Genomic DNA, 18,660 nt, shown 5'->3' with positions numbered 1-18,660 from the left:
CCTGCACACACACACACACACACACACACACACATCTGCACGCACAATGAAAAAGGGAATAGTTTGCTGTAAATGTCCTGCTTATTCCTCAGTTTTGTACATTTTAAACAGTTTTCATGAAGAGGACAAATATTTTCTAAAAGCTCAGAGGAAAAAGATTAGGGAGGTGAGTTCTTAGAAAAGGATAGGAAACATCAAAATCCAAAAGGATCTTCCTAAATAAAACATGAAACTATGAAGTTTGTGCAACTTCCATGAAGCAGGAAGACGGCAGGTCTTTAAAACTATTGTGACACTCAGTATTAATGGTAATAGGAGATAGGAAGCAGGAAATGCCATGAAATTTGAAAAGCTCGCTATTCAAGTGTACACATCATCTTATACCAACTCTACTTCCCTCAATTAATTCAAATTTAAGATAGATAAAAGCCAATAGATTTTATCGTAAAGTTTATGAAAGAACAAAACCTTCTCTATTGTAAAGGTTGTTTTAAGGAAAATGATTTATTTCTGAAAAAAACGTGATAGAAGAAAGCAATATGAAGTAATATTCCTAAGGTTTTGATGCCAGTCGGGTTAAGGAAAAATTTAAAAGTCGCACAGAGGCTTTAGCAGTACGCTGTTGTCCACTACATAGAAGACATTTTACATCTTCACCTCTTTAAGTTAAGAGCTTTTTAGAAAGTTAGCTATATAGAATAAATAGTTTGTGATTAACAGAAAAATTATATATTGATAGGTGTGCATGTTAGTCATTTCACTTTGCTACCATGTTTTTAACATTAGTTTTAGAGATTCTTCAGAAGGCATGTGAAGACTTAGGAAAGTAGAGGAAGTCTTAGAAATGAGTCTATAAATGTCTACTGTGCACCAGAAGGAACCCCTTCCATTCCAGGGCCAGCCTGAGCACGGTGCCACCTTATGTCGAGGTGGCACAGAATCACACTAGTGATGTAAGGAGCATGTGAGGCAGGTATGGCGCATGATTCCCGAGTCGATGAGACCAGGCAGTAAGTGTCCACACCTAGGCCCCATCTCTCCCAGATATCACTCCTTTTGTTACAACCAATTTAAATGGAATCATATGCATAAATCAAGCAACAGGATGTGAAATGTGAAAACACATCATTAGGGGCTGAAACTACAAACACAAAAACAGAAAATGTGATCATAGCTTTCATTCATGTGAATGTGACCTTTGAAAAAAGTCACAACAGTCAGATGTTTCCATGTTGAACTTTTAACACAAAGAACTAGAAATGTCATGGGAAATATTAACCCAATACATTTTAAACTTATTAAGCATATTAATAGTTTTAGCAGTCAGTCTATTTGAAACCGAAGGAAAACTGATTACTTGATGAAGAAATCTATTGGTTTTATGATAAGTTTTCTTTTTTTAATATTTCATTTCTTGCACTGGAGAGATAGCTCAGTGATTAAGAATACTTGTTGCTCTTTCAGGGGACCTGGACTTGATTCCCAACACTTACCTGATGGTTCTCAACTATCTACAACTCCAGGTTCAGGGTTCTGACCTCTGTGGACACAAATGTGGTACACAGAGACATACATACAGGAAAAACACTCATGAACATAAAGTGAAATAAATGAATTTTTAAGAGATAAGAAAAGATTTAAAAATATTTCATTTATCTGTGTATATCTAGAGATTGTGGTTGTCCCTTCTTGCTTCAGATCATTGACTAAAATATTCAGTCAATTAGTTGCATTTTATACTAATGTGAATTTTTATAGGAAATACATTTTTCTAAACCTAACATTTTTATAAAAATACACCAAGAATAATATTATCCATGTTTGGTTAACAGGTTTAAAATCTATTTAAACTTGATTAAATAATTTGGTAAAAAAATTATTTCTATTCTTTCCATACAATTTGTTTTGATTTTTTTTCTTTATTTTTTTTTAGATGGGGTTTCAGGCTCCCTAATTAAGAATTCTCATTCATTAAGGTGACTTTAGACTATCTTGAACTGAAGCTTACATGTTTCCTGCATTTTCATTCAACATCATCTGTGTTTTTGAACATTTCTCTTTGTTTTCTGAGAATATACAATTGTGTTGTAAATAAAAATCTCAAGAGAAAATACAACTAAGTGCAATTAGTGTATATATAAAGTTCAATGTATAATTATGAAAAAAGAACCATTTTTATTTTACTTCTACCATAATATAGAATTGCTAGATGTGGTTAATGTGAATTGTTAACATAAATACATTAATTTAATTTTCTATGCTGTTTGGAGGCTTTGGTTTTGATTATAGTTGTCAGGACTGTTAGCTTAGCCTATAAAGTCCTTTTACGTTCATTGTTTCCTACACATTTTAGGTGTTCCCTGTCTGTCTCGAGAAGTCTTCTAAAGATGGCAAATGTCTTTCTTCAGTGTCCTGGATTCAACCATGTATGATAACAACATTTCCGGTACAGATTCAGAAAATATTTATCTCTTATATTTAATCCAAGTACCTGAAACTAAAATGGTGCATGCCACCCATATCACCCTCAATTCAACCTGTGTTTGGGCCAAGGAGTGCAAGGGTTTGTTTGTTTTTAATAGCACAATTCTCAATCAGGAATTCCTGCTCTGCCTACCTCTTACCTAATTCCTTGAGTTACATCTTCATCTTGCCATTGAAACAAACTTGTGGTGTTATCCTTCACTACAAAAACGAAGTAGGGCATTGCTCCAAAATAGAAGGGAGGGGGGAGAAAGAAAACGAAGCTTCTCTCCAAGGCTGCTAGGAGGTTTTATCTTCATGACACTAACGATAATCCCCTGTGTAATTAACTGTGGAGTGGTTATGCGAGCGGCAACCCATGACAAGCCTCATAGAAAATACATCAGTATTAGCCACAGGTGAATTCGTTTAGAAAGATTAATGACTGCACCTGAATTTTAATGTCTGAAAAGGGATGGAACACTGCATCCTTAATTAAAAAGTTGAATGACTGGCATGGTTTGTTTAACATCACAAATTTCAACAGGAAGGTTTGGTATTCAAGTACAGTGTGCAAAGAGAACTTCCCTTAGAAAGTGGAGAGGTGGGCGAAAGGCAACACTGTGTTATGTGCTTACCTTATGGAAATCGAGAACGGAGCAGTTGCTTTGATATGGATCAAATGCGGCATAATTATGGTCCTTTTCTGCTCGCAGTAGCTGTGAGGCTAAGAGTTCTTACAGAATCTGAGCAGGCACTGCCCCTCAACCAAGACGAAGCCAGGCTGGGGGAGGCAGGAATGATTAGTGTGCTATCCATTGCTTGATGGGAGGCGGTTTCTTCTTCATCATTGTTTTACAAAGTTTTTTAATGAACAGAAAGTAACCTTGAAAAACATGTCCTTCCCAGAAGAGCTTTAACTCTGCTTAGGAACTCTTCCTGAGCATGTCAAAGCTCTTCACAGATAGGTTTTTTTTCAAGGACAATTTTAATCTCCTTCCTTAGGATTTAGAAAGGAAAAGGGGAAAGGTGACTGTAATACATCTCCAACCAGGAGAGGAACTTTAGCCATTTGTTCCTGGGGTAAGAATACTAAAGGCAGACTTCTTAAGTGTTAATGACTTAAAATATGACTTTGGCCAATGTGTTACAACATTTAAAATACTTCATACTTTACAGCTAATATCTACTTATAAGAGTACACAGCATATTTGTCTTTCTGGATCTGGGTTACCTCACTCAGGATGATATTTTTCTAGTTCCATCCATTTGCCTTCAAATTTCCTGATGTCATTGTTTTTTTAACAGCTTAGTAATACTCCACTGTGTGATGCACCACATTTTCTTTATCCATTCTCCAGCTGAGGGACATCTAGTTTGTTTCCGGGTTCTGACTATTACAAATAAAGCTTCTATGAACATAGTTGAGCAAGTATCCTTGTGGTATGATTGAGTATCCTTTGGGTATATGCCCAAGAGTGGTATAGCTGGATCTTGAAGTAAATTGACTCCCAATTTTCTGAGAAACTACCATATTGATTTCCAAAGTATCTGTACAAGTTTGCACTCTCACCAGCAATGGAGGAATGTTCCCCTTCCTCCACATCCTCTCTAGCATGAACTGTCATTTGTGTTTCTAATCTTAGCCATTCTGACAGGTGTAAGATGGAATCTCAGAGTCACATTGATTTGCATTTCCCCGATGGATCAAGAAGTTGAACATTTCTTTAAATGTTTCTCGGCCATTCGAGATTCTTCTGTTGAGAAATATGTTTAGATTTTTAACCCATTTTTTAATTAGATTATTTGTTTTTGTTTTTGTTTTTGTTTTTTGATGTCTAATTTATTGAGTTCTTTGTATATTTTGGAGATCAGCCCTCTGTCAGATATGGGGTTGGTGAAGAGTTTTTCCCATTTTGTAGACTGCAGTTTAAGTAAAGGATAACTATGCTATAATCCAGACCTAGAGTAAAAAGGGGAGTTCAAGGTGGGGTGCTTGGATCTTCCTAGGAAGGGGAAATAGAAGAGATTTCATAGGTGAACTGGGGGTGGGTAGGGATGGGAACATGAGGGATCAGGTCGGAGTTGGGGGAGAATATTGAAAGAGACAACTGGAAAGTGGTGGGATGTGTTTCTGGGACAGGTAGAAACCGGATGCAAGGGAAACTCCTAGGCATCTACAAGGGTAAGTCCAGCTAAGACTCTTAGCAATAGGGGACATGTAGCCTGAACTGGCCATCTCCTGTGACCAGACAAGACTTTCAGTGAAGGGACTGGGACACCAACCCAGCCACATAAACCTTGACCTACAGTCTGTCCTGCCTATGTGGTATGCTGGGGTAAGGGTGAAACAGAGATTTTGGGAGTGATCAACCAATGACTGGTCCAGCCTGAGACCAATGCCACCAGAGGGAACGCACCTCTGACACTCCCTGGAGTGCCAGGACCCAGAACTGGATGGCCCAGAGTTCTAGGATAGAACCAAACATGACTGGAGAAAAAAAAACAATGTAATGATGCCTAATGATATTCTGCTATACTCATATATTTGTGCCTAGACCAATTGTCATCAGAGAGGTTTCCTCCAACAACTGAAGGAAACAGATACAGAGACAAACATTAGGCCGAGCTTGGGGAATCCTGCTTAAGAGACAGAGAAAGGGTTGTAGGAGCCAGAGCAGTCAAGGACAGCACAAGAAAACCCACAGAATCAACTAGCCTGGCCTCATAAGAGCTCACAAAAATTGATCGATCGACAACCAGGAAGCCTGCATGGGACTGACTAGGCCCTCTGTATATACTTCACAGTTGTGTAGCTTGGTCTTCTTGTGGGACTCCTAACAGTGGGAGCAGGGGCTGGCTCCAACTCTTTTGCTGGCTTTTGGGACCCTATTCTTCACACTGGGTTGCCTTGTTCGGTCTTAGTCTTACTGCAGCTTGACATGCTATGTTTGCTTGATACTCATGGGAGGCCTGCCCTTTTCTGAATAGAAACAGGGAAGGAGTGGATAGAGGGGGGTAAAAAGGAGGTGTGGGGATGGGCTGAGAGGAAAGGAGAGAGGGGAAACTCTGGACTGGATGTAAAATAAATAAATAAATTTAAAACAAAAAACACAATAATTTTTATTATTTTTCCCATTAATCACAGAAACAATTCATGGTTCTGAGAATTTAACAAACTCTGCTAAGGAAAATGAAAGAAAAGGAGGGGAGAGAGGAGGGAGAGAGAGAGGAAAAGAGAGAGGGAGGGACTGAGTGTGTTTACAAGCACACTAGGGTAATATTGATTTATCCAGAGGTCCAGTTAAGTATATGTTCATGTTACTTTTCTTTTTTGAAAGAAACATCTTTACTTTTAGAATGGAAAGGAAGACCACAGCTAGCTAGCAATTTTGTGCTTGCCACACTTTCTACAACTGTCTGCCTGTAATGTTTCTTCTTTCCTTTGACAAGTGAATTCCGCAGAAATTTTTGTTTAGAGAAATCAAAGCCACATAAAATTACTCTCCTTTTTCTTGTCTAGGTCTGAAGGCAACTCACCTCCATGGCAAAGAGTTGCCTATGTCCCATAACTTCACACACAGCCTGTTTTACCACTTTTTCTACATGGCTCTGGTTCTGTTAGATTCCCAGAAAACATATCTTAATGACATGTCATTTAGGATTATTGCTTCCTGTAAAGGCCACTTTCATTGGTGTGCGTGTGTGTGTGTGTGTGTGTGTGTGTGTGTGTGTGTGTGTGAAGAAAAGAACTCAACCTCTTAAAAATGTATCTGTAACTATTCCCCACTCTCAGAACACTATCAAGGGGAAAAGACGCCCTATCATGGTGGCCAGATGCAGCAGGTGTTTTGTTTTGTTTTTTTTCTTTTTTTGTTTTTTCAAGGCAGGGTTTCTCTGTGTAGTTTTGGTGCCTGTCCTGGATCTCGCTCTGTAGACCAGACTGACCTCGAACTCACAGAGATCCACCTGGCTCTGCCTCCCGAGTGCTGGGATTAAAGGCATGTGCCACCACTACCCAGCTGCAGTAGGTTTTTTCAATCACAGAGGGGAAAACATTATGTCTAGGTCCTACTGTTGTCACTGAAATACATTATCCAGCAACTATCATAGCCTCTGTAGGCAGAGTTTTTCTTCCAGACTGCTGGCTCCCCAATAAATGCACAGAGACTTACTATTAATTATAAAAGCTCAGCTGACAGCTTAGGCTTGTTATTAACTACCTCTTACAACTTAAATTAACCTATATTTCTTGTCTATGCTCTACCACGTGGTGGTACCTTTTTTCAGCATGGCATGCTCATCTTGCTTCTTCCCACATCTCCTGCTGACTCCTTTGAGTCCATCCTCTTCTTCCCTGCACTCTTTTTTTGTTTGCAAATCCTGCCTAACCTTTTCCTGCCTAGCTAATGGCCAGTCAGCTCCTTATTAACCAATGAGGGTAATACATGTTCACAGTGTACAAAAAGATTGTTCCACAGTGTTTCCCCCTTTTTGTCTAATTAAAAAGGAAGATTTTAACCTTAACATAGCAAAACATTATATATTAAAAGCAGTTATCAAATAAGAATTACAGTTAAAATATCCAGTTCATTTGTATTTAGAAAGTACTTATCTTTGTGAGTCAAAAGTTTTACAACTAATTTACCTTCTATTATAACTAAGGAAAACTTTGTCTTATTATTTAGTCTTTAACTCAATCAAATACCCCAGAAGGGTATAATATTACCTAATGACAAGGACTTCTGGCTGCCTGGACAGTCAAGCAAAGTTTGTCTGTAATGTTGGAGCATTCATCTTTGGCCTATAGGCCAAGTATATCTGACAGACCTTTCTGAGAAGCAAGGAATTTTGAAGGACTAACCTACTTGTCTTGGCAAAGACAAGTTTGCAAAGTTTGGCAGTCACTTTATTTTATATCCTGTTGGTCCAGTTTGGACAGCATAGTGTCAACAATTGAGGCAAGTGAAATTTCTTTGCCCAAATGGCTAGCTAGCAAACTCCATATGGAGTTTCTTTGATGCCTATCATCTTCTCTGAAGTGGATTGGTGCTGCCAGAAGCAGACATATCTCACTGTCAAGAAAAGCCTTATGTTATTAAAACATTTTAAATGCCATATTCCATAGGTCTTTGAAGTGTTTGAAGACCATCTATCTATCTAAATATATCTTTAACTTTGGAAACATACCTAATATGACTACAAGTTTGATTGTTATAGATGAGAGCTACTAACCTGTATTTTTTAATTATACACTACATTTTTAAATGAGCTGCATAAGCATAATACCCCCAAACAAGAGTAGAAACACACAAATAGTATAACAAAAATAACTTTAAATGTGTATCAATAAACCAAAATCCATACCAATGTAAAATATTTTGAGATAAATAGTTGCTTTGGGGATTAAAGTACATTCAATAATCGATACTTTTTCCCTGTCATTTCTATATCCCCCAATTTTCTTTTCAGAAAGTGATACATAAATCTAACCTGTGGTGATATATTGTGTACCCTAATAAAACTTGCCTGAAGATCAGAGGACAGAACAAGCCACTAGATTAAACATAGAGGCCAGGCAGTGGTGACACACACCTTTAATCCTATCACTCAAGAGGCAGAGATCCATCTGGATCTCTGTGAATTCAAAGCTACCCTGGAATGAGATTGACTCAGTCTAGGAGAGAAACATAGCCAGGCAGTGGTGGTGCACACCTTTAATGCCAACACTTGAGATCTCATGTCTTTGCTTGGGAAGACACACACCTTTAATCCCAGCCCTAAGAAGGAAGTGATATGGTGGGTGGAGAAAGGTATATAAGTAGTGGGGAGAAAGGAATTAAAGCTTTTTCAGACTGATGAGGTAAGAGGTAGTGGGTATTTCTTGTTCCTTTATCTCTCTGATCTTTCAGCATTTACCCCAGTATCTGGCTCTGGGTTTTTATTAAATGACCATTTAGCAATTCATGCTACACTAACCTCTTTTGAACATGACCAGTAACAATTTGGAACCACTCTGCCCCCAACAAAGACAAATTATCTGTAACCCATCTCTTGGGCATGTGGGCCTTGTTTTCTCTATTCTGCTTCCTGTTGTCTAGTGGCACTGGCATCTTCAGGGAAACCTTTACAAAATCAGGATAATGCTTAAGTCTTGGCTGGACCATCTCAGTCAGCAGTCATGAAGTTGTTCTAGATGCAAAACTCTGAAAAAACTGCAAAAGAAGCATTTTGAGATGCTGGATCACCTAGACTATTCACTTTCATTGGTGTCTGGTCCCCTTGCTCTGAAAACACATAAATTTTCAAAGGTAACATACATATCTGCATTAATACAAGGATAGACTTTGTGTTGTACACAAGTCAGCCAAAGATAATTTTTTGTTTTATGTTTGAGCAGGTGAAGTATACTTTATGTGTTTTGTAGTTTTTCTAGGTTTATTTTTTTATGTCTGTAGCCAGGACTTTTAGGACGTCTTCTCCCATCAAATCTGATCCATGCCAACCTGGAATGACTCCCTAGTCTTGCATTTCCAGTGAAAATAAAAGTGTAACCTCTCCTGCAACATAATACATTTTTGACTTACATTTTGAAGTTAAGACATTTTAAAAATATATAGGTGAGTTTAATTTAGCAGTTTTTATAATCCAATGACTGTCAGCAGCTATTGTTTGCTCATCAGCAATCAAAAAAAATTAAAGACAACAAAAATAACATACATGATCCAGACTCCCCATGTATTTTACATTTTCCTTTATACTACTTTATTCTTTCTTTAAATACATTATTTCAGTGTTTGTAAACTATTTTTTCTATGACTGTCTATATACCCTTTATCTTTTTCTCTCAAGCCTATGTACATTTTTAAAACATACTGTAACCAGTTTAGAAGTTTCTTTCACCTGGATCTGTCTTTACTGAGCATCTGTAGTGTTCTCTCATAATATGAGATGAATCTTAAGTTACTATGTCAACTGCTAGCATGGCTCGGGTTAGTGCACGGCACTACCACATGGTGGCTGGTGGCTGGCTCCATCCTGCAGGCAGTTGCCAGGAGATGTGTCTCTGTAGTGCATCTGGCATGAGACTGTGAGACTAGGAAGCCATGCTTGGCTCCATTTTTTTGTGTGTTTGGAACCTTTTTAAAAAACTTTCTAAGGTTTTATATGGATACGTGTTTCCTCATATTGGCATTATATGTAGGCAGAGTTTTGAAGCAGGACCACTGGCTCTCCAATAAATGCACAGAGACTTATTTTTAAGTATAAAAGCTTGGCCAATCGCTTAGGCTTGTTACTGAGTGGCTCTTACAACTTAAATTAACCCATGTTTCTTATCTACACTCTACCACATGGCAGTACCTTTTTTCAGCTTGGCATATTCATCCTGCTCCTTCCCAAGTCTTCTGGTGACTCCTTTGACTCTGCCCTTTTTCTGTCTGAAAGTTCCATTTAACCTTTTCCCTGCATGGCTGTTGACTACTCAGCTCTTTATTAGCCAATGTGAGGAGTATATATTCACAGTATACAAGAAGGTTGTTTCACAGTGGGCCTCTCATCATCAGTCATAATCGCCCGCACCATGTATTGATACAGAGTTATTGGACCAGAAAAGGTAAATATTTTTCAGAGACAGGATTCAGTTTTAAATTAAACATTTTCAACTTAACCATAAGCCAAAACTGAACTGTAAAGGAATGCCAAAGGTATCACAGCTCCAGGTTTCTGAATTCAGTTAATACATGAGGAAATAGACCGGCAGGATCAGGGCTGGTGGGCTTAAGGATCCACGTCATTAATACTATTTAAAATAATTTACAAGGATGTCCATTCAACATGTCAGCAAGGTGTTGGCAGACAATAATAAGTTGAGTTTAGATTCACTTGGAATTATTTGTATTAAGTGTCAGCTAATAATGTCTGTTATAATTTCAGTAGATAAAGCATGAAAATTCAATATTGAATGTTTCTCAGATATGTCAGTCCTCATCACTAAAAGTTAAGTTTGTTCCCAGTGAATTCATAAGCATCACTGGAGAGTCCTTGGAATTACCTCTTTTTTAGAAATGCAACAGGTTGTCAGTTTGGGGGAAAATGAGAATGGTAAGCAGGAAGCCACTGTTTTTTTGCTGATTATTTGGCTAATACCAGTCTCTGCATTAGTGAGAAGTCTGTGATCTCATCTAGACAAGAAAGTCCTACTGTCATAAGTGTGCTGGACTTGATTGTCAATAAGGAAATTCCAATTTAATGGTCACTTTCATTTCTCAGTACTATGCAAAGGCTGTGGGTGGATCACAGAGGTGCAATGTGGCGTTAGCTCACATACGGTGCATTTGATTCCCAATGCATACACAAGTGAAAGAAAGTGCTAAGTGCAGAACCAAAAAGTTTGGGACGTGGTCTAGGGAAATGTTTCAGTATGTAAAGGGTTTGCTGAGCAAGCTTGGGGACATGGATTTGAATTTCCAGAGTTTACTGAAGCTGGGTAGTGAGGTAGCACAAGTCTGTAATGCCAAAACCTCTAAAAGTGAAATGAGAGGCAAGGACAGGACACTCCCCAGAAGTTCAGTGACCAGTTTACACGGTAGAGGCAGCAAAGAACAAGAGGCCCTGACTCACACGAGTAAGAGCAGAGGTCCACACCCGAGCCTGGGAGCTTCACGTGTGGCCTGTGGCAAGTGTGCCCAACACAGACACACATGCACAGGCAAGCTTGCACACACACACAACCCACACACATACCTACAAAAAAACTTACTTTTAAAAAAGGCACAATTTTCTGCCCACTTAAAAATCACTTTCTTTGGTAAAATTAGGAACTCTGGAATGTTTATCTGTCTGGGGTGATGTTTGGTGGGTCATTACACAGGGTCCTTTTATAGGACCCTGGGCAGCAAATTTGTAAATAATACAGCTCAGTCAGTAGGGCACCTGTCTACACCTAAGAGTAACTACATTAACAGGGTATGATGGAGCATGCCTATAATCCTAGCACTAGGGCGGTGGAGACACAGGAGCAACAGTCTCAGGGCAATCCTCGGGCACAGAAGGAGCACAAGGCAAGCTGGGGCACAGGAGACCTTGTTTCAAGAAAAGAATGAATGAATGAATGAATGAATGAATGAATGAATGAATGAATGAATGAATAAATGAATAAATAAATAAATAAATAAATAAATAAATAAATAAATAAATAAATAAAGACAGAGTAAACTATAACTGCTTTTTGTTGCATGCTGATATGTATGGAAAAACTATAATTAAAGCAACAAGCATATTTTTTTATTTAAAAATGCATGAACTTTCTCTGTTCTCTTGACTTGGGTTTGGGATTGCTGGGAGCTGAGTGAGCAGGCATTTCATTTTAGGGTGTGCCTTTGTTTTGTTGCACGCCAGGCCTGCTCTTCCCAAACAACTAAGAAAAAACTCTAAACAATAACAATGCTGTCTTTGTAGAAGACCTCCGCTTCAGTACACAGTTTGCAGTGGAAATCTGTAACATAAAAGCCTTTCAAAGATCCAAGAGTAAGAAGGCTGCTTTTTTAGTATTTTGTAATTTAATAGCTCTGTCTACAGATTTAGTGGGAGCATCTCAATCCTAAACACGTAAGTGCTCCCACTAACATCAGTGTTTCTGTGCACTTGAGATGCCTCAAAGTGAAGAAGGAAGGGTGAACTTGAAATGCAACTGGACCCTGTTCTATAAATTGCCAACCAAACTAGTAATGCCATCTATTGCTTTGAAGGCTAGAAATTAGTGAGCAGTTTATACTTTCTCTGAATCATTTGTGTTTAATGAAGATGTTCAAGCTATACTGTAGGAAAATGTATCTCTGTTTCATATATAAAAGAAGATTTGGATGAATGATATAACAGGAAAATGGAAATGGATCCTGGGCTGTTTTGACATTGGGAGTAACTTTGAGTCAGAGTGAAAAGAAAAACAAGGCACTCTTACAGGAGATGCTCTGTCACCCTGGCTTGTGCTATATAAATTGTGCTTTAAATTTCACAAGGCTCCAACTATTAGAAAGTAGGGGGTAAAGATCACAAGCAGGTATGTGTGACTATATTACATGTAGCATATTGTTGAAAATGGGAAAATTATATAGACACAGAAAACTTTAAATTATATATATGTTAACATTTAATTTTTTATTATTTTCAGATTACAGATGATTTTGTGTGGGGAGAAAAAAACTAATGATTAAAAAATGGTAATTTAAAATTAAACCATTATAAAACAGAAACTCAAAAATGGAGAACTGAGTACAGTGAACTGCCAAAACATTTAAAGAAGAGTTCAGGGCGATTTGGTGAACTAAAGAAGTATCATGGACATTTAAACACAGACTGATTGTAACTAGTGCCTTCTGGCTTCTTTCTTCCAGAAAAAGAGAGAGAGGGACAGAGAGAGGAGACCAAGAAACAGAGAAAGAGATCACACAAGTCACTTGGGATTCATTTTATAAAATCAGGATCATTAGTTGATCTGCAAGCCATGAGTTTTAATGGCTGCCTGGCACTGCATCCTGGGAAGGCAGCTCACTTGTTCAGTCCTCATTCAGTGGACAATCCTGTCTGATCAGCACTTCGTTCTCCTAAATAGTATTGAATGTCTATGTTGATGTATCTCTCCGACCCGCTATGGTCTTTCCTCTCCCAAATCTTTGTTTCTTCCTGTTAGTTTTTCGGCTGCGTTGTGTGCTTACCCTGCAAGGAAATGCCACGAAACACGACAGAATCCGCTAACAAGAGTTTTATTAAAGGTAAAGGGACAGAGAGTGAACAGGCCTGTGGGAAACACGTGTGTGGAGAAGAACCGGGAACATGGCGCCTGATTTTAAAGGCTGGGCGTGGACAGATCAGCGTCACTACTACACGCAAGCGCGTAGATCACATGGCCACGTTGCGCGCTTGCGTGGCTAGTGGGACATCACAGATCTTGGTCACCGAGATGCCCTGACCCGGAAATGGCTATCCTGACCTGGACCTAGCTAGGTGGAAGTGTCCGCCAGGCATATGCAAACACGCCTGACCGTGGGGGCTTGTTGTAAATCTTTCACTTCCTTTGCTTTTATCTTTCAGCTCTTGAAAAGCAGGTGATCTGAACGTCACATGTGAGTTCTAGCAACAGGTGCTGGGATTATAGGGAAAGTAGCACAGGAAAATAGGTTTCTAACCTGAGAAAACTGAAAAATTCTTCATCCTGTATGTCCATTTTCCCACAAAGTCTCCAAGCACACATGTGCTTCGGGGGTTTTTCTATTTCTAGGAGTCTCACATAAAACACCATGTAAAGTTGTTTTCACATGTACACTGAGATTTTTTTTTTTCCCCGCTGAGTTACATACATTTTCTGCAAGCTAAAATTTACACATTTACGCAAGACCCATAAACTTGACCTTTTCGGTAGTTTTAAGTCATTTCATCTCTACACAGCAGCTTACTGTACGCCAACTTGATGCTGAAAATGATTTCAAAAGGATCCACAGGCAAGACTGCGTACACCCTGCAGATCAGAGGCTCGGTGCAAAGGTTTGCTTGGAAAATAAATTATCCTTATGAATGCAGAGTTGGAGTCAGTGTTTCCGGTACTGTAGTGTGGCTTCATTTTCTCTAGTCGTGCATGTACTCAGTTTCCTTGAGAGACTTAATATTTTTCCAAATGTAGCTTATGAAAAAGCTGAAGTACGGTGCTTCCGCAGAGCCATTTGTCATTCGCCTGCGTTTACGGTGCCCGCGGTCCTCTGTGTATCGCTAAACTTCAATTTTAATAGGAGAAAATAGGCCTTAAAAGTGAAGCGGTATTTTACTGCTGAGCAAGAAACTCTGAATTCCTCTTTCAAATTCCTGCCGCGGGAGCTTGTAGAACGCTTCTTGACCAAAGGAGACGGCATGAATATTCATGTCTTTTATGAGTCACGAAGTTGAGGCCGTATGGTTTTCCCATTTATCAATTACTGGCTGAGGATTACCCAGCCACAGAGTTGAGCTGATTAACAACGCTTTCTTTGTTTGCTCCGTGTGGAGGTGAAGCCGCACAGTGACAACTGTATTATTCCGTGCCTCTTCAGCTGTCCACACTCGGGCAAAAAGCTTAACATCCTGTCGGGTTTCATCATGTAGCCTCTTTATTACCATGTTGTGGGAATTTGTATCGTTGCAAATCACACTGACTTTTCAAAGTTTCATTTCTCTTTGCTCAGTGAAGACCGGATGGTGACCGTGCCTAACAAGCATGAGCAATCAGGCAGATCCTCTGGTCTCAGGTATGCTTGGCATCTGCCTGCAACACTGGAGTTTTTAAACCTGTGCCTCCAGCAGTTGAGAGAGGCAGCAGCAGGGAGCACCAACCCCAGCTCACCTTGCTGGCTTGGCTCCTGCTTATTTTGACTAGGGTTGATACCTGCTGGCTTACTCCCTGTGCGTCCCTCCACACAACCATCTACCCCGGTTTAGTGTCACTCCCAGGCCTCTTCTGGGAGTCAGGACTGTTGCTGGTATCACATTCAAACAAAGACACAAAGATCTTTTAGAAGTTTGAAAACTCTGTCTTGATGAGAGCCCATGCTCTCTGAAACAATGGTTAGTAAGAAATTCTCTCTCCTTTTTTTCCCTTCTCACTCATTCCTTAGGCTCCCCAATCTCACCTTCCTTCAAATTGATTTTCGTGAATGTAGGTAGATTATTTTTTAACAGGATAGTGTGAAAACAGGCAAAGGCAAAAGAGGCTTTTTTTTTTTTTTTTCAAGACAGGGTTTCTGTGTGTAGCTTTGGAGCCTGTCCTGGAACTCACTTTGTAGACCAGGCTGGCCTCGAACTCACAGAGATTCGCCTGACTCAGCCTCCTGAGTGCTGGGATTAAAGGTGTGCGCCACCACCTCCAGGCTAAAAAAGGCTTTCTTAAGTGTTCTTCCCCCTGAAATGCTGAAGTAAGAATTTCATTTTCAAAAGAATGAGCCAGTTCATCTGCGATTTACAAGTTTAGCTTCCTTTTCTTTTGCCACTGTTACCTGTGGGTTCCAGCTTTACCCCCTTTCCTGTTTCCTGTGGTTTACTCTGCTGTGTTTAACTAGGGTTATCTAGTTCAGTTTGCATGCATTTAAACAGCTACAGGCTTTGCTCTTGTTGGTAACGGGCAGCTGCTCTCAAGTCCACAGAAGACTGTATTCTAAAATATTTCCTATCATTCCTACATTTCCCTTTTCTTGTGGGTATGAAGCATCGATCGAGCCACCCCTGCACCTCAGCAATGCTCCAGTGCAGTCATTAGTTGTCATTTTTCTCTATTTACTATGTACAACTTACTGTTAAACTATTTAGAAATGAACCAGAGGAGAGAACAGGAGAGGAAGCTGCCTTGTACTTTCATCCTGTGGAAACTACCTTTGACTGTGGATACAAGGCAAGAGAATGAATACTTTCTAACTCTTTGGCATCTCTCAGGATGACGTTGCTGACAATCCCTGAGTGATTAAATCATTTGCTCCACAAAACAAACTTGACAGGAAAAAAAGACGAAAAGATAGGGAAGACAACTACATAGTTTAAGTGGAGTAAAATCACCCTAGAGTTTGGGAAAACAAATTAAACTTTTGGGAGTTAAAAAGAAATCCATTTGCCATCCAAGACTGTGGCACATCAAGGCAGCCCGCTTCAGTGTGGCTGATCTAAGTGCTTCTTTTCGAAGAGAGGACGGAGCACTGGCTGCCTACGATGCTGAAAATTCTGTTTGTGAAGCAATGAACAGTGTGTCCAATTCTTTGTTCAACATTCAGAATGCCAGGTCTCACATTGAGAATTCTGTTTCCCTGGTTTCTAAATCCTGAGTGGTAGCATGCAATATACATGTGAGGTAGAGATTAGAAAGAGACTGTCTGGATAAATTCATCTCTTCCTAAAGCCTTTGCCTTTTTTCAGAAGGCTGGACCAAACTATATCCATGTTCATTTTTCCCTCTTGAGTGTGTCAGATGGCTTGATTTACATGTTATTAAATATACTTTATTTAATAACACTGTACTGCACACACTCCGCTAACACTCAACACAGAAGATTTGCATCTTACTGTCTCATTTCTGGTTTAGATAAAATGCATTCAAACTAGGACCAAGAGTGTCCATCTGCAGTCACCTTGCTTGATGGCTCAGGAAAAAGGCTCACAAGTTCAAGGTCAGCCCAAGGTTCAAAGAGACGAGCCTGGGATAAAAAGGACACCATCTCAAAAAATTTTTAAAGGAGAGAGGTAGGCAGGTCTGGGGAAGATATGTATGTTAGATAATTATATTGACAAATTAAAAGATTGCATATTGCTGTGAGATATTTTTCTGTATGTTGTGAATATGTGTTGCTCCCATTGGCTAATAAATAAAGCTGTTTTGGCCTATGGCAAGGCAGCTTAGAGGCGGGTGGGAAATCCAAAGCAGAGATACAGAGAGAAGAAAAGGGAGTAGGAAGAGATGCCTAGCCACCGCCCGAGGAGCAGCAAGATGCCAGCAGACCAGTAATGACACGGCCACATGGCAAAACATAGATGAATAGAAATGGGTTAATTTAAGATAAAAGAAATAGCTTGCAAGAAGCCTACCATAGGGCACACAGCTTGAAAATAATGTTAAAATAATGTGATGATTTTATAAGCAACTAAAGGACCTCAGGGCCAGGCAGGACTGTGGGGCAGGGCAGGACCCGAGAAACTTACCCCTACAGCATATTCATTATCAAAATGAAGTAAAGGAAACACAGGAGCAGACAAATGAGCCTCTCAGGGCTGGGGTAGCAAGCAATCAATAGTGTTGAAATCCTTGTTCAAAGAAGTACAGTCATTTCTTCTGCTGTCCTTCCCTGTAAACATTATCATTGATTTCCTTTGTATGCATGTCTCAGTCACTGTTTTATTGCTGTGAAGAGACCCCATGACCAAGGAAACTTGTAGAAGAGAGCATTTAACTGGGGGCTCACTTACAGCTTCAGAGGGTAAGTTCATTACCATCAGGACAGGAGGCATGGCAGCAGGCAGGCAATCATGGTGCTGGAATGTAGCTGAGAGCAAGTTAGAGGCAGAAAGAGGGTTAACTAGGAATGTCACGGGGCTCTTGAAACATTAAAGCTCACCACTAGGGACACAACTCCTCCCACAAGGCCATGCCTCCTGCTCCTTCCCAAAAGCGTTCCACTGACTGGGGACCAAGCAGTCAAGCACATGAGCCTATGGGTCCATTCTCATTCAAACCACTACAGTACAGTAAGAAAGCTATATACACAAATATAGCAGCAACAGGTATCCTGCATTTCTGACCTACTGTTTTATAATTAAAAACTGCTGCTTGGACCGAAAAATAACTTATAAAGTCCTTGCAATTTCCACTGGAGACTGCAACTTCAGAGGAGACTGCATTCAATAAACAGTCGTGGGGAACCACTGGGCTAAAGTTTTCAAATTCACAAAGAACCTTAAAGGGTTAAATAGGGGCAAAGCAAAGTCAGAATGAGGCTTGAAACAAATATTTTTAAAGTTATAAAATTGTCCCTATTTGTATAAATGAAATATTTACTCTCAATATACTTTAAATATTTTATTGTTAGTACAGAAAACACAGAAAAACTGAGCAGAAAGTATAGAAGGCTCCTGGGAACCCTCTCCCTGTGCACGCACCCAGCCTCACTTTCTCTGGATAAGTTTGGAAATTTGGTTACATTTTTTTTTTTTTTTTGTTAATGAAAACAAAGAAGTATCAGGTATTGAGTCTTTCTGTACTCTGGGTGAAGAAAAAGTGGTCCAATTTTTAGTGCTCCGTCTGAAGCCCTTCTGGAGAGCATTACTCCAACAGGCAAATCACTCCCTGAGATATGCTGGAGTCACACTTCCGAATGAGTAACTGAGAACACAGTGAAGTCATGCGGAAGATGGAGGGGTAATAAAAGCCACAGCATGGCGGGGCAGTGGTGGTGCACACCTTTAATCCCAGCACTCAGGAGGCAGAGCAGGGCAGATCTCTGTGAGTTCAAGGCCAGCCTGGTATACAGAGCGAGATCCAGGACAGGCACCAAAACTACACAGAGAAACCCTGTCTCAAAAAAAAAAAAAAAAAGCCACAGCATGGAAAGGCAATCACTAGTGAGCTCCTAGATGGTAATTAGCAAATGTTTGGCCAAAGACTAAGGCTCAGGAGGCACAGTCTCCTTCCTTCTG

This window comes from Peromyscus californicus, unplaced genomic scaffold (assembly GCF_007827085.1).
Source record: "Peromyscus californicus insignis strain IS unplaced genomic scaffold, ASM782708v3 Scaffold_9__1_contigs__length_137607984, whole genome shotgun sequence".
Lineage (NCBI taxonomy): Eukaryota > Metazoa > Chordata > Mammalia > Rodentia > Cricetidae > Peromyscus > Peromyscus californicus.
This window is presented reverse-complemented; position numbering follows the sequence as displayed.